The sequence below is a fragment of the Loxodonta africana genome, chromosome 16 (genome assembly GCF_030014295.1).
Source record: "Loxodonta africana isolate mLoxAfr1 chromosome 16, mLoxAfr1.hap2, whole genome shotgun sequence".
Taxonomy (NCBI): Eukaryota; Metazoa; Chordata; class Mammalia; order Proboscidea; family Elephantidae; genus Loxodonta; species Loxodonta africana.
Window position 1 is genome coordinate 27,471,049 of NC_087357.1, and position 14,496 is coordinate 27,485,544.

At 39.7% G+C, this 14,496-nt stretch overlaps 1 protein-coding gene across 4 annotated transcripts in view; it reads left to right on the forward strand.

The window, feature by feature from the left end:
* Positions 1 to 14,496, forward strand: part of SORCS1 (sortilin related VPS10 domain containing receptor 1) — a 579,047-nt gene that overhangs the window by 304,490 nt on the left and 260,061 nt on the right. The window lies entirely within an intron of this gene.

The window sequence follows — 14,496 nt, forward strand, 5'->3', positions numbered from 1 at the left end:
TTACCATTCCTGAAAGGCAGCTACAGCGATGAGTTTTGTTGAGTGGATGCTGCTGTCTCTTTCATAATAGCTCTGACCAATCAGTCACAGGAATCAGAGGAACGTTGATAAGGCAGCAGAAAAGATGGACCTTCTGTCAGATTCCTCCTTGAGTCCCCCAAGCTCCCCTGACATTGAGTAAATAGTTTAACTACAGTTAAAGTGAATGCAGTGACCTGGGGCAAGTTGGAGTTTTCATTCTAGTGTTCGTTCAGCCTGGACACAAATATCAGGTAGAGACACCACATTTGGCAGAAGACGACGGTTCCTTGGAAAGAGTGGTATGATTGGTACCTCTTGAGAATGGATCTTAGCTGGAAGGGGCCCTGGAGGTCACCTTTACAAACACCCTAATTTTCCATATAAGCAAACTAAGGTTCAGAGAAAAGAGATGGTTTACTCACATCCCATCACAGAGTTATGGGCACAGTTGGCACTAAAATCCAGGAGTCTTTGTTGGCAGCCAGTACAGTTTACACCAGATCGTACTGCCGCTATTAGGAAAGGTTATCTACTCTTCAGAGAAATTATTTTCCAAGAAGAAAAACGTTTGCTTTATATGAGAAAGACCTATTTTTTTTCAGGTGGAAAGTGGTACTACATCCATCCGTTTGTTTATAAGCTTGAATTATCAAATTCTGAGCTCTGACTTATTATTTCAAAGTATAACCTGGGTTACATGAACTAAACATATCCATCAAGAAATAGAAAAGCACTGTTCATTAGTATGCCCTTTGCAGTATTCTGTTTTGATGGTAACACCAGTATCTAGATTCTTATCTTAGATCTGGGTAGGTTATTCATTTCCTCACCTGGAACTGCAGAAGATGGACTTAAACATCTCTAAAGCAGTCATCCTCAACTCTGGCTGTACGTCAACAGCACTTGGTGGTCCCTAAATGCGTGTGCCCTGGCCCTATCCCTGTTGCTCTGGAGAAAAGCTCTAGTGACTGTATCTGGAGAAAATGCCCCAGATTTTTTTTTTTTTAAATATATGCATCTAGATTAATAGCCACTGCAGTTAAATGTAATGTTCCCTCTGGCTCTAAACATTTCAAGTTCTCCAATAGAATCAGCATAACTTATCAGTTCGGCATGGACTCTGGAGGCAGTTGGCTAGAATGAAAAACCCAGCCATGCCACTTACGAAGTGTATAACTATGGTGATTTACTTAATCTCTCCAAGTACTATGTCATCACATTTAAAATGGGGATAATTATAGTACCTACCTCATCAGGGAAGTTGTAAGGATTACATGAAATATAGCACTTCAAGTGCTTAGCACAAAATAGAAAAGGCTCAGTCAATGTTTTCTCTCCTCTACATTTATCTCCTTTTATTGTCTTTCTCCTCCTCCTTCATATAATTATTGGAAGTAATAACACTGATTATCCTCTGTAAATGGCAGTATCTGTGATGATGAAAATGGTCCTCTAAGTTGTATGATACCAAAGCCACTAACCACTTGTGGCTATTAAGCATTTGGAATATGGCTTGTGTGACTGAGAAACTGCATCTTAAATTTTATTTAATTTTATTTAATTTTAGTGTGGATTTAAATAGCCACATGGGGCTAGTGGCCATAGTACTGGACAGGAGAGTTCCATAATGCCAACCTCAAGTTTAGAGCTATATCCTGAACATTCTTGTCTTCCCTTTACTGGCTGCTTATGAGTCTATCATCAACAATTATATCTAAACGATTATGATCTCTAATGATCCAAATTGAGGCACTGAATTTGTATTCTTTATTTTTACAATGAAATTTCATTATATTTGCTGGGTTTGGATTGATTTTTGTAATCCCTACCAATTTTTTAGAACTATTTAACAATAAACCGTATATTAGGCAATGTGCTATGCACTGTAGGACACAAAGAGCAATAAGCCAATGTCCCACCCTGAAATGTCCTGAGTTCTTGTAGGAAATGCAATATAACTATTCGTAATCGAAAATCCCTCAGCTAAGATTTAGGAATGCAAGTTCCTGTGTTGACTCTGCTTCTATCTAGCAGGTGACCTTGGGTGAGTCATTTAAGATTTCCAAACCTAGTATTCCCCATTTGTGAAGTGACATAGGCAGAAAAAAAAAAAAAAAAAGGCATTTACGTGCTAAAATAACATCAATAATAATAATAAGATGCTAGGTGTTGACTGTAAGTATAGGCTTTCCTGTAGCTGCAGAATAGTGCGATGATGGTCTGGAGACTTGAAGGTTGTTTTCAGGAGCTAGACATGAAGGATAAGGCTCTCAAGTCTAGATGTAGCTCCTAAGATTGGCAGCAGTGATTAGATGGAATACAGCAAAGAGCCCTGCCAGAGAATCCACTCAGTTCAGTTGAGTAGATTCTGAGTGATGGCAACCCTATGTGTGCAGAGTAGAACTGCTCCATAAGGTTTTCAAGGCTGTGACCTTTTGGAAGGCAGATCGCCAGGCCTGTCTTCTAGGCTCAGCTGGGTGTATTTGAATCACCAACCTTTCATCTAGAAGTCAAGTGCTTAACCCTTTGCACCACGTTTATCAGACTGTATAATTATCTGTAGGACTTTAAGAAAGACATTTAGCCATGTGCAGTTAGCTGATCTTAAGGCTTGGCAGACCCTAGTTCCAGGGAAAGAGGAGTCACTACCCATGATTATGAGAGCATAGCTGACTCTGAGCCAGTTACTGTCATAGAAGCAGAGGTGGTCCTACACTGTTTAAATCACAGTGTTTATGGGGGAACCTAAGCAAAAGGATCTTTTCCTCTACAGATAAATGAGGCCTTCAAGGTCACTTTCTGAGATGCTGATAGATTTAAGAAATATTGGAAGACGATGAAGGTCTTTACGATGGTGCAAAAATCCATAAAGTTGACATAGCAGTATATTTGTGTATAGTTTTTCTACTTATGAGGTCAGTTTATCACCGTGAAGTATGTACTTTCCCCCGCAAAGGGACATACTTGAACCAAAGAGATACTACCTGCATAGCATTTTAAAGTGTGACTATATTTCCCTCAGTCAATAAAATACTATCTAAAAAAGAAGAAGAAGAAAGAAAATAAAACTGTATAAATTATGCAGGACAAAGGCACTCATGTTCACTCCAGTTCTCCCAGGACTTGCTTGCTATCCTCCAGTGAAAAGGGCAGGCACCTTTAAAGCATTGTATTAATTCTTTCAGGTCTCTAGAGTGTTTTCTTGCAAGTTAACATCTTTTGTACCAAATACTTCCCTCTGCTTCTCACATCATTGGGAACAACTGGGATAAAACTGACAACATGAGGGCAGCTGTCCTGCATTCCCCAGAAACCCCTCTGTGCCACCCCCTTCTTACTGCTATTTTTACTGCATCATGAGGACAAGCACAGTTCTTCAGTCAACGTGTATATGAGAGTGGGCATCATGCCCTGGCTTTGCAGGCAGCTTGTTAGGGGCATTAGTGAGATCAGAGTCCAGGACAAAGCAAGCGATTATTTACAGTTTAAGTTGATGATCATCCGTTGGCAGGTTCTCTGCGAGCCTGCTGTAAATTATAGCAGCTTTCCTTGGATACGCCTGTTACGGTAAAAACTGTAATCTTATCATATGTCAGTCTGGGGAATCTTGAATAACTATGAGACATAGAAAGTCTGCTCTCAGGTATATCTTAACTCATTCATACTCTCTCTTTTGGAACAAACCCTACATCCGGCATCTGATGTATGAGTTAGGCCCAGAAGAACAAGGCTGAGTAGGCTCCAGTGCCAGAGGAAAGACAGGGTAGCTATCTGTCATCATGTCACCAGGGGAGAGCATTCCCACCACCTCCAGTTCATGATAAATCCCAAGACTCGTTGGTGTCAGCAGTGGTTTATTGGCTCCATACATACAGTCTGCTATGAGAAAAGACGATTTAACCTGTCCCTGAAAGAAACAGCTGGGATGGAGAGGGTGATGGGCAGAAGTAATACAAATGTAGGAAAGAAAAAAAAAAAAATCAATGCAGAAGTGTTGGTCTCACCCTTAAATTCTCACTGAATTTATTTGTATTCTGCCTACAAAGAAAACTTTATACTCTGTGTGCATCTATCAGCAATAGCTTCCCACATCTCCCTCCCAACCAACCTGAGCTCTTCACCCTTCGCTAGGTGTTGTGTAACGTTTTCAAGGATTAAAGAATATAAAACCAAAGTGTAATTCATTGGGGAAAGAAAGAAAAACTGTGTTGTGTTTTAACTTGGAGCAGCCAGTTCATTCAGTAGTTACAACTCGGTGCTCTGCGCACCACATTCCCAGCCAAGAAGAAACCTAGAGAGTATTGTTCTCTGTGTTTCCTGTGCCCCCTTTACATCTCAGTTCCTTCTCATTTCTGTGTTATCACCACTTAATTAATGTCATTCCTGCTGAGACAGTCTTCCAAGACTTTCATCCTATAAATAGGACTCTAGCTCCTCACAGCACATTGATCATTCCTGTGGGTCTCTTGGTACATGCCAACATTAAACACTGTTTGTGTTTTCTCCAGATGTTTAGATTTAATTACTGTACTGTATGTGGCACTTTCTCAATAAGGGTTTGATTATTGACTCCTCACTTCTCTTTGTATCCTGGCTATGCTTAATTCCTTTGTCATTTCGTTGGGTGGTCTAGACCACATATGTGACTTTGGGGTCAAGGGAAGAGGTGTGGTTAATAGGGATCACCAACTTCTCTGAAGAAGATGTTTTGAATCGTTGAATCATAACCAAAAATATTTTGGGGATATTCAGATTCTACTGTTAAATCTAAAAATAAGGAAACTAAATCCTGGAGAGTTTAGTGATTTGCCTGAGGTATATGCAACTAGTAAAAGAAAAGCTACGATCATTAGGGCTTTAAAACACCCTTCAAACACCACCTGTCCCATAAAATCTCATCAGTTCCGCTAATGAGATTTTCTCATTCTCTTTCATCTCCAAGGCGTCTGTGTCTCTTTTAGGCACTTTTCTCTCACTTTGGATTCTAGTTGTTAGACCACATCTGAGTCCCTGGTGGTGCAGTTAAAGCACTTGGCTGCTAACCAGTAGGTTGGGGGTTCGAGTCCATCCTGAGGCACCTTAGAAGAAAGACCTACCTGGTAATCTATTTCCAAAAAAAAAAAAAAACAGCCATTGAAACCCTATGGAACACAGTTCTAATGTAATGCATATGAAGTCACCGTAAGTTGGAGTCAACTCAGTGTTAACTGGTAGACCAAGTCTTATTTTCCTTTTAGAATATAAGCTCCTAGATGGCATAAAGTGCCTTGATCAGCTTTGTAATCCCTAACATGCCTAGCACAAGGTCTTAGTATACAGTAAGTGTTTAACACATGGCTGAGGGTGTTGGACTCCTAGGCTGGAACTTGAAAAGGGAGTCCTGTGAAACCAGCTTTGAGTCATTTATTTTCTCTAATTGCAAAAATTAATTCTTTCAAGTAAATAAACAAGGACAGTAAAAAAAAGTAAAAATAACCCCTGTAGGTTTCAGTCCTTTCTAGGCTATAATGTATAATTTTATTTTTTCTAGCCTGGAAGAACATGATTAATATTTAAAATGCCAGGACTTTGCATCACACTCACTCCACGTTATCTGGCGGGGCCAAGGGGAACTAGCGTATTGTATAATACATCAAAGGGGGTGCATGACATTTCCCTTGGCGGACACTCAACACTTGCTCATTCCACCCTAGCTCTTTTATCTGTCCCTTTGTACACAAGATCATCCATTTGCCTCTAATCTTTTAAAAAGAATGAGTGTTTTATTCACAAAGAAGTGAAATGCGTGAACTTGGAGACATAGTGGAAATGGCATTTCCCAAAGTTCAATAAAAGTGACTTTTTTAGTGAACAAATGCTTGCTTCCCTACACTTAACCTGGGCAACAATGGCTAAAGGGGAAGATGGTCTGCTTTGATCCTTCCTAAGTACAGCTGAATGTTTATACTGTGTCAGGCCATCAAGTATGGTTTAGTTCTATTCTTGAACATTAAAAAAAAAAAAATCCAAGACAGCACTCCACATGTACATTTTTTTCAGGGTGATTTTCCAGCAGACATCCAAGCCCCTGGTTTTCAAACAAGCTACAGAATAAGTACAGAGTGTTCTGTTTGCAACAGGGGCACAGTACCAGGAGCAGTGCCCCACTAGGCAACCTCCTCCTTGCCCCAAGGTTGCCCTCGAGAATCCCTCTGCAACTCCTGGGCTCCTGATAACATACTTAGGGAAAGAAAAAGAAAGCCAAAAACCTGGTCTAGGCCATTCCCCTTTCTGGTTACGGAGCTACCATGTATAACATGGTTGTTTCATTTGGTCAGGGAAACAGCTGTGTACCTGTACAGCTTTGTAGAAATCAGAGAACGTATCATAACATAGTACAGTCCACTATATAGCAGGTACCCAGTTGATTTTTATTAAATCTTATCTGTGCATCTCTGGTACTAATGCTGCAAAAAAAAAAAAAAGGTATTGCAGATTCAGCCAATTAATTATGATCACTGCATAGATTCCAAAAACTAGTTACTTCTCCCTTGCATCTGTCTCTCCCCATCCCCAATGTATTCCAGTCTGCCTGAGTTCTCAGAACCTGTCAGGTTATACTATTTCATGCAGCATTAATTTGCTAAAATTTTGTTGTTGTTGTTGTTGTTGTGGGAAGGAAGCTTCTTGCATAATTAAAATTACATATTTATTATTCCTCATTTGTAAGATGTGCCTATCATATATAATAAGCATCTAGTACATTAAATATTAATTATGGCTTGCTGATTTGAAAAAAAAAAACCAATAAGATGTATCTATATGAAGACCATGTTTCTCTTCATACTGTATAAAGACATTGATGTTTTAATTTAGAGTTTTATTAGTTATATTTTAAAAACAAAGATGGCTAGCTAGTTACATAAAATAGATAGATAGGTGATAGATAGCTCTATAAATTGATTTTTCCTAAGTTTGGATAAGGCCTCCTAATTGAGTTCACGTGGTGGTTCTCTACCAAAAAAAAAAAAAAAAATAGAACTTTATCTTTTGACTTTGTTACTTTTTAAGAACAGCAGCAACAAAGGGAGTTAATCGACATAGAGGTGGCCTAAATTAGTCTCTGGAAGATATGAAGTAAGATTGATCTGGAAACTGCATGTATCTTATCTTGTTGACTGTTTCACAGTGGTTGATTATCTAAGAGGCTGTCTTCTTAACCCTATTTGAGAAACAGATTATTTACTTACCTGTGTATATCTGTCTACATATTTATTTTTCCCTCATCATCAGTCTTTATTAGAGCTTGTATTCCCTGACATCTGGCTGGCCTAATGTTAAGTGTCCATCCGTTACCCTTTTATGAAGGTCAAATGCGTTCTTTTAGGTTGGTTCCTAGTTCTGCTCAGCTGTGGAAAATAGTCAGAGGTCTTTTCAACATTCTGGTCTGTTTGCTTCCAGCATACTCCCTGTGGTTTCTCAGAGGTTTCCATCATCCGGTGTTTGACGTACTGTATCTAGAACATTTGTTTCTAGTGAACAGCCCGTGCTGCTCTCATGATGGATGGAGATGAATGCTGGCTGCTACAAGAAATGTGCCATATTTACTACGGTGGGCATGTTTCACTTCAGTATATCAGACTTGCCCCAGGCTTTCTCTTGGTGCTGTCAGGAAAACAAAGTCAATGTCAATGAATCTTTAATAAAGCCACTTTTTCTTCCCTGGAGAAATTAAGAGACCACCACCAGCCTCAGGGGTTAAATAATTTCCAATTAAGCATTCGTTCTTCCGACCTGACCTTTGTGGACCAAATTGTCTTTTGATGGTTTTAATCTTCTTTCCCTCTAGGCATATACCTCCATCTTTTACTGGGTCCCTAACCTCTAATGGGGCCCTGGTAGCACAGTGGTTAAGAGCTCGGCTGCTAACCAAAAGGTTGGCAGTTCAAATCCACGAGCTGCACCTTGGAAACCCTGTGGAGCAGTTCTACTCTGTCCTATAGGGTTGCTATGAGTCAGTATTGACTCAACAGCAATGGGTTTGGTTGGTCCTCTTTTTTTTTTAACCTCTGGTATATTTCTCATTTCAAAACCCTTCGTTCAAGTCAAGTACCATGATAAGTTTTGTGGAACAAAAAACTACAGCTTGTAGGCAAACAAGGTTGGCTTAGATCCTTATAGGTAGAAAGACTTGCTGTATGGAATATACAGTTTGATGATGGGGAGAAACAGTCTCTGTTCTACTGATGCTTGGGGCTGTATGTGTTTATACCAAATGTTGCCATGATTGACAGCATCTGCCACCAGGAAATGAGCTTGTCTGTAGTGGAGAAAAAGACAATATAGATGAATCAAAAAAACAAAGACTAGAAAAAAAAAAAAAGAACCCTAAATACACAGCCTATCACAGATAAGAGATGGAAAGACATAGGAGGAAAGGCGTGGATTTTAACCAAGAGGGAAGATGGTAGAGGTGACTACATAGACTTTAACAGAATAGTGATGAGAGAAAGCTAACACAAAGAGCACAGTGAAAGGGTGAAAGAAAAAGATATAATAAAATCATAAATGTTTTCAGCAGTAGGAGTTTAAGCTCCTCTTGAGATCTCTCACAGAGAGGAGGGCTGATTTACCAGGAACTTATTAAGACTTTCTGAGGGAGTACCATTTACCCTTATCATCTGTTCTTCCTGAGTGGTTTCAAAGGGGTAAAAGATGTTGATGGCTGTGGCTGAAATTGGTTTTGCCAGGAAGGAAAACACAATTATGACTCAAGTGTGGGGGTGTGGCAGACCTAGAGCTAGGCTCCTCAGCTCCCCAGGGACAGATTCAAATACTATTGCTCGGGTGGAACTTAATGGACTTTTGTCCTTTTAATGCTGCCTCTCCTACCTAAAAAAAAATAATAATAATTTTTTTTTTTTCTCCTACCTACTCCTCCATCCCTCTGTGTGGTGGCCTCTTTCTTTTATTTATGTGTGTACCTGGTATCTTCAACACTCATCAGCTGTATCAACTGAACACCTATTTCCAGCCTCTAGAGAGCTACACTTTGCTGTAGAAAGATGGTCATGTGAATATTTACTTGGTGGAGTCATTAGTTGTGGTGTAATGTTAGTATGATTGACCCTGGAGTCAGATTGCCTGGCTTTAAATTCCAAGTACGCCACATACTAGTTGTGTGCCCTTAAACAAAACAAAATAAAAACTCATTGCCCTCAAGTTGATCCCGACTCGTAGCGACTCTATAGGACCCCATAGAGTTTCCAAGGAGCAGCTGGTGAATTCAAACGGCTGACCTTTTAATTAGTAGCTGTAGCTCTTTGCCACTGTATGTCCTTAGACAGGGCTTTATCTCTTGGTTTGTTTATTAACCTCTCCAAAATACAGTTTCCTCATCTCTAAAATAAAATATAAATGGTTGTAACAAATCAAATGAAGAGTGAAAATAAAGCAGAACATTGCCTGGGCACATAGAGAGCGCTCAATAAATGTTAGCCTCATTGTTATAATTATTATCTGTTTCAAATTATATGGCTATGCCTTATGCTGTCATTTATCAATTCAACCAAAATTTATCAAATGCCTATTTTGCGCCTTTTTTTTTTTTTAAGAATTAGGAAGGAGACTAGAGATACAAGACATTGTCCTTGCTCTTAAGGATTGTGCAGTCTTCTAGAGAAGATGAATGGATAAACAATTATAGCAGAGCTATATGTATCATAATAGCTATGTACATAGAACTCAATCTTTGTGGACTCAAGCAAGCCTTTACAGAACAGCAAATATTTGTCGGAAGAGAAAATGAAAACTGTCTTTCAGCATGTGTACTGTGAGAAACAGGTGTTCACAGAGTACAGTGCATAGCTTTGTGTGATATGGAAATAATTAAATGAATAAGCATACCTGTTTTGACTATTAAGACATGCTAATTCCATTAGATTTTAATGAACTAATTAGACCAAAAAAACAAAGTCTCCGTGACCTATTTGAATTACAATTTTTAACCTAATAAAGCAATTTATGTTCAGTTATTCTAAACTTTTTTCCTGTCTTCCTTGTGAAGTTAATAAATGGACGGTGGTGACATTATTAAGATTGAATTAATGGAAGTAAAATTTACCTTATTATAAATTTGATATATTCAGCATTTGCCTTTAGTAACTAATGGTCAGTCAGGGCTATTGATAGGATTGAGAGGTGCAATTTTAAGGAGAAATCAATTGACACCCATCTAATTGAATGCCTGGCTTGTGCCCAGTGCTTTGTAAGTACTATGGTGAATATAAAAAAAGCTTGAACCTTGTGCATTGTCCTTATGGCGCTTACCATCCTCCTGCAAGGATGCAATTAAGGGACACTGCAAGAAAGATGATGGATTGCAAAGTACAGATGACAAAGGCCCTGAGAGTTTGGAGAAGACCATAGCCTGGAATAGTCAGGAAGGCAGCATGAGACAGCTTAAGTTGTCCAATGTAGCAGTCTGGTATGACATGGGTCATGACATTCACAACAGAAAAAAGATAATTTATTTGAATCAACATTTATGGAATGACAGGCAGTGGAGATACAAGTATGTCTAGCACAGGGCCCTGTCCTCAGAGGGCTCACAGATTGAAGGGAGAGGTATGTAGGTGGAAATGAACGTGGAGTTCACATTGGTACAGGCACTATACCTTTTCTTTCCAAAAATCTTAATCTTTTTATAATCCATATTATACATCCTGCTCTTCTGCACTCAAAAGCTTATGAAGTACTCTTTTGACAGATGATATATCTTAATTGTTGATTTAGAAAATATAAACCCATCGTCATCAAGTCGATTCTGACTAATGGTGACCCCAAGTATTAGAGTAGAACTGCTCCATGGGGTTTTCTTGGCAATAATCTTTATGGAAGCAGATTATTGGGCCTTTCCTTTGCAGTGCTGCTGGGTTGTTTCAAACTGCCAAACTTTAGGTTAGTAGATGTTGTTGGGTGCCATTGAGTCGATTTTGACTCGTAGTGATCCCACGTGACAGGGTACAACTTCCCACAGGATTATCTTGGCTGTTATCTTTGTGGAAACAGATCCCCAGGTCTTTGTTCCATGGCGATGATGGACTGAAACATGGCAGTAAGAGAAGCATTTGTGGGGGTTCGGGATGGTCCTCTGGTGTTCTGATGACTGGTAGTCCATCTCTTTCTTCACTGCTTTCTTAGTGAGCCCAAATTCTCTTGGAAGAGTGAATAGCTAGAAATTTTCAACAAATGCTTTCACCTTCAGCAAATTCACTTTTCACTGGGATGGTTGTAGTTGTTATTGGAAGCTAAATTCATTCAACTTGACTAAAACAATTACAGTGTTTGAATTTCGGAGGCTGTCCAGGATAAGAGCCCAACTTGTGCTGGGGAAAGAGATGTTGGATCTCAGGAAGGCACTTGTCTGATAATGGAAGCAGTCTACTTTTCCTTTGAATCTGTTTTATGTGGCATATTTATGTGTGGACACAAAACCCTTAGACTTTATTTATGCATTATTTCACCAATAGATTTACATATTTTCTCGACTGTCTAATGCTTTCTTTGTTCCTCAGACCCAAGCCCTTTGTGTTTCCATTTGGAAGTGCATTCCTGACATTTACAAACTCCCAGAGAAGACTCAGTCAGTTACCACCAGAGAATGCCCATTGTTCCAAGAGAGCTGACCTTTACCCCTAGGCACCAATTAAAATCCATTACTTCTTACCCCTGCAGTGCTTGTTGTATTCCTGGCTCCATGCCCAGTGTAACTGGTGAGATGCCTTCTTCCTTTGCCGCCTTGTTTTTCTTCCCAAAACGAAAGCGTGATCTACAAATGAAAATGTACACTTTCTTTGGAGGAAGAAGTGGCAGATCACCAGAATGAGCCATAGTTGTCAGTTAAATCACCTTTTATGTCGATGCAAAGGAAAAGCCTAAATAAATAATATTCAAAAATTGGGACACTGCCTGAAGGTTTATCCCAGACTCACAGATCAGCAAGCTCTCCAGTTACTCCACCATGGTGATTTGCTGCTAATTGCAAGGCTGTTCCGCTCCAGGCTTAGCTGGGCCTACTCTATGGCAAGCTGACAGAGAGACCAAATTCCCTGATGGTGGGAAATCAGGCACTGAGCCCTCTACCTGTCACATTATGTCAGAGGCCCCAGCACTCTGCTAGGATGGCAGCCTTTTAGGTAAACTTAAGCTCATTTCTGTAGTCAAACTTGGGATCGGAACGTTAAGAACTAGAAACGATTTTTCTAGAATCACAGATGCTTATCTTTGGGAGATCAGTGTTTCTGATAGACCAGGAGCTTTAGGATGTGCTAGTTTAGGGAAACAAACATGGCAGTGTGGTCAAAGCTGTATCATCCCCTTTCTAACTCTTTCCACACTTTTCCTCTACTTCCCACAACTTCTGTTGTGCTGGGGGTATGAAGATACTGGCATTTTAATGGACTTTAAAGCTAAATTCTACCTACCCAGTTATTTTGGTAGAAACGGCCACAGTGTCAACATGACGACCAGGAACAAGTTTGCCTACGTTCAGATTGAGACAAGAAGTCCCAATTTGCTAAAAGTAAATGGAGCTTGAAGTTTCCCTTTCCTTGTTTGGTTTAAAATTCCGGATCTAAGCAAGTTAAAGCTCGAAAGAAAGCAGTGTCCTCTTCTTATAGAAATAGCCTCTTCCTCCCACCTTCTCCCTGCTCTGCTGGTGCTAACAACGAAACTGAGAGAAGGCAATTAATTCCTTAATCTGCAGAGAAAAAGGTTTCTGCAGGTATATTGTGCTCTATTTTCCTCCCTCTTTACCATTTGAAATTTCATACACTTGTGGAGGTTATATTTGTATGAGGGCTTAAAATTTCCCAAGGGCTACAACATTTCGCTTTTCCCACCCTGGCGGGCCTTGGGACTGACTGGGAGTATAACAAGGTGAACGCGAAGCCACCTGGCTCCCTGGAGATCCATGTCAGCATTCCGTTACCCAGAAACCAATGGAAACTGGCTAAGCTCATATGATAAACCTCAGAAGATTATCAAACCCAAACCATTTGGCTCCATTTATTACAAATACAAAGTCTCGCCCATGGTTCATTATGTTCCTCCTATACAAACCCAACTCAGGGGAATTACAAAGAACTCTGAAATAAATACGTGGGAGAGAACAATGTTAAATTGGATATTACCTGTCTACAACTGCTTAGTTTGTTTCTTCTTTTATTTCTTTCCTTCCTTTCTTCTGGCCTCCCTTTCTCCCTCCCTTCTTCCCTCTCTTCCCCTTCTTCCCTCTCTTGCTCCCTTCCTCCCTCCCTTTCTCCTTCCTTCTTTCCTTCCTTCCCTTCTCCCTACTTTCTTCACAAAGGTCATTTATGTGATAGAGTGACAAGACCAACTTATGTAACAGTATATTTTCAAAGCAATTACAAAAATGTATATATGTGTAGGTATAATCATCTCATTCTTATAGTAATACTTTAGGTGGGTAGGGGAGGTTTTCACATTGCTGTTTTATACCTGAAGCCAAGTTAGCGACTTATGGTCTTTAACTAGAACACAGGTCTTTGCATTACCAGTCCATTGTTCTTTAGTTCATAGTTTACCGTTTTCCAAATATTGCTCCAGTTTTTTTATTCTTTTCTTGTAATGTTACTTTTTACTAGTGTTCTTGGGGACCAAGTGCCAGCTCCTCTATACACTTTCAATAAATTTTATGCCTTAAATGTGGATTATATAATCTCAGATAAAATGCAAAGCACAGAGAAAATGTAAAAGCAAACCATATGTGCGTTTTAAGACTGCTTGTATAAAATCATTTTGCCTCCTGCTTATCATTTCATGATACCAGCCTTGACAGCTTTGCAAGATAAGCCTCATGCTTTAAAAATCTGCAAAGGACTCAGCATAGAGGGTCCCAAAGAAAGATCACTTGAACCCCAGGCCCCAGTACTGATGCTTAGGAAGAACTCAATAAATTGTTGTTGTTAGGTTTCATCAAGTCGATTTTTGACTCAAAGTGACACCCTATGTGACGGAGTACATCCGTCCCATAGGGTTTTCTAGGCTGTAATTTTTACTGGAGCGAATTGCCAGGTCTTTCTTACGAGGAGTGGCCGGGTGAGTTCCAACTGCCGACTTTTCATTTATCAGCGAAGCACTTAACCATTGTGCCACCAGGGTTCCTTAATGCAATAAATATTTGTTAATAAATGAGTGGATGGATACATGAATAAATAAATTTTCTAAAGTTCATGAGTGTTTTCTTCCTCAATATTTGTAACATTAGTGTTGCCAGCAATAATCAGGATAGATTTGCTGTGGCAAGAGAATAGAGGAAATGACCCTCATAATCCTTTCTGGCTCTGTCACGCCATTCCTATGTTGTTGTTATTGTTAGGTGCCATCGAGTCGGTTCTGGATCATAGCGACCCTGTGCACAACAGAACGAAACACTGCCCGGTCCTGTGCCATCCTTACAATTGTTATGCTTGA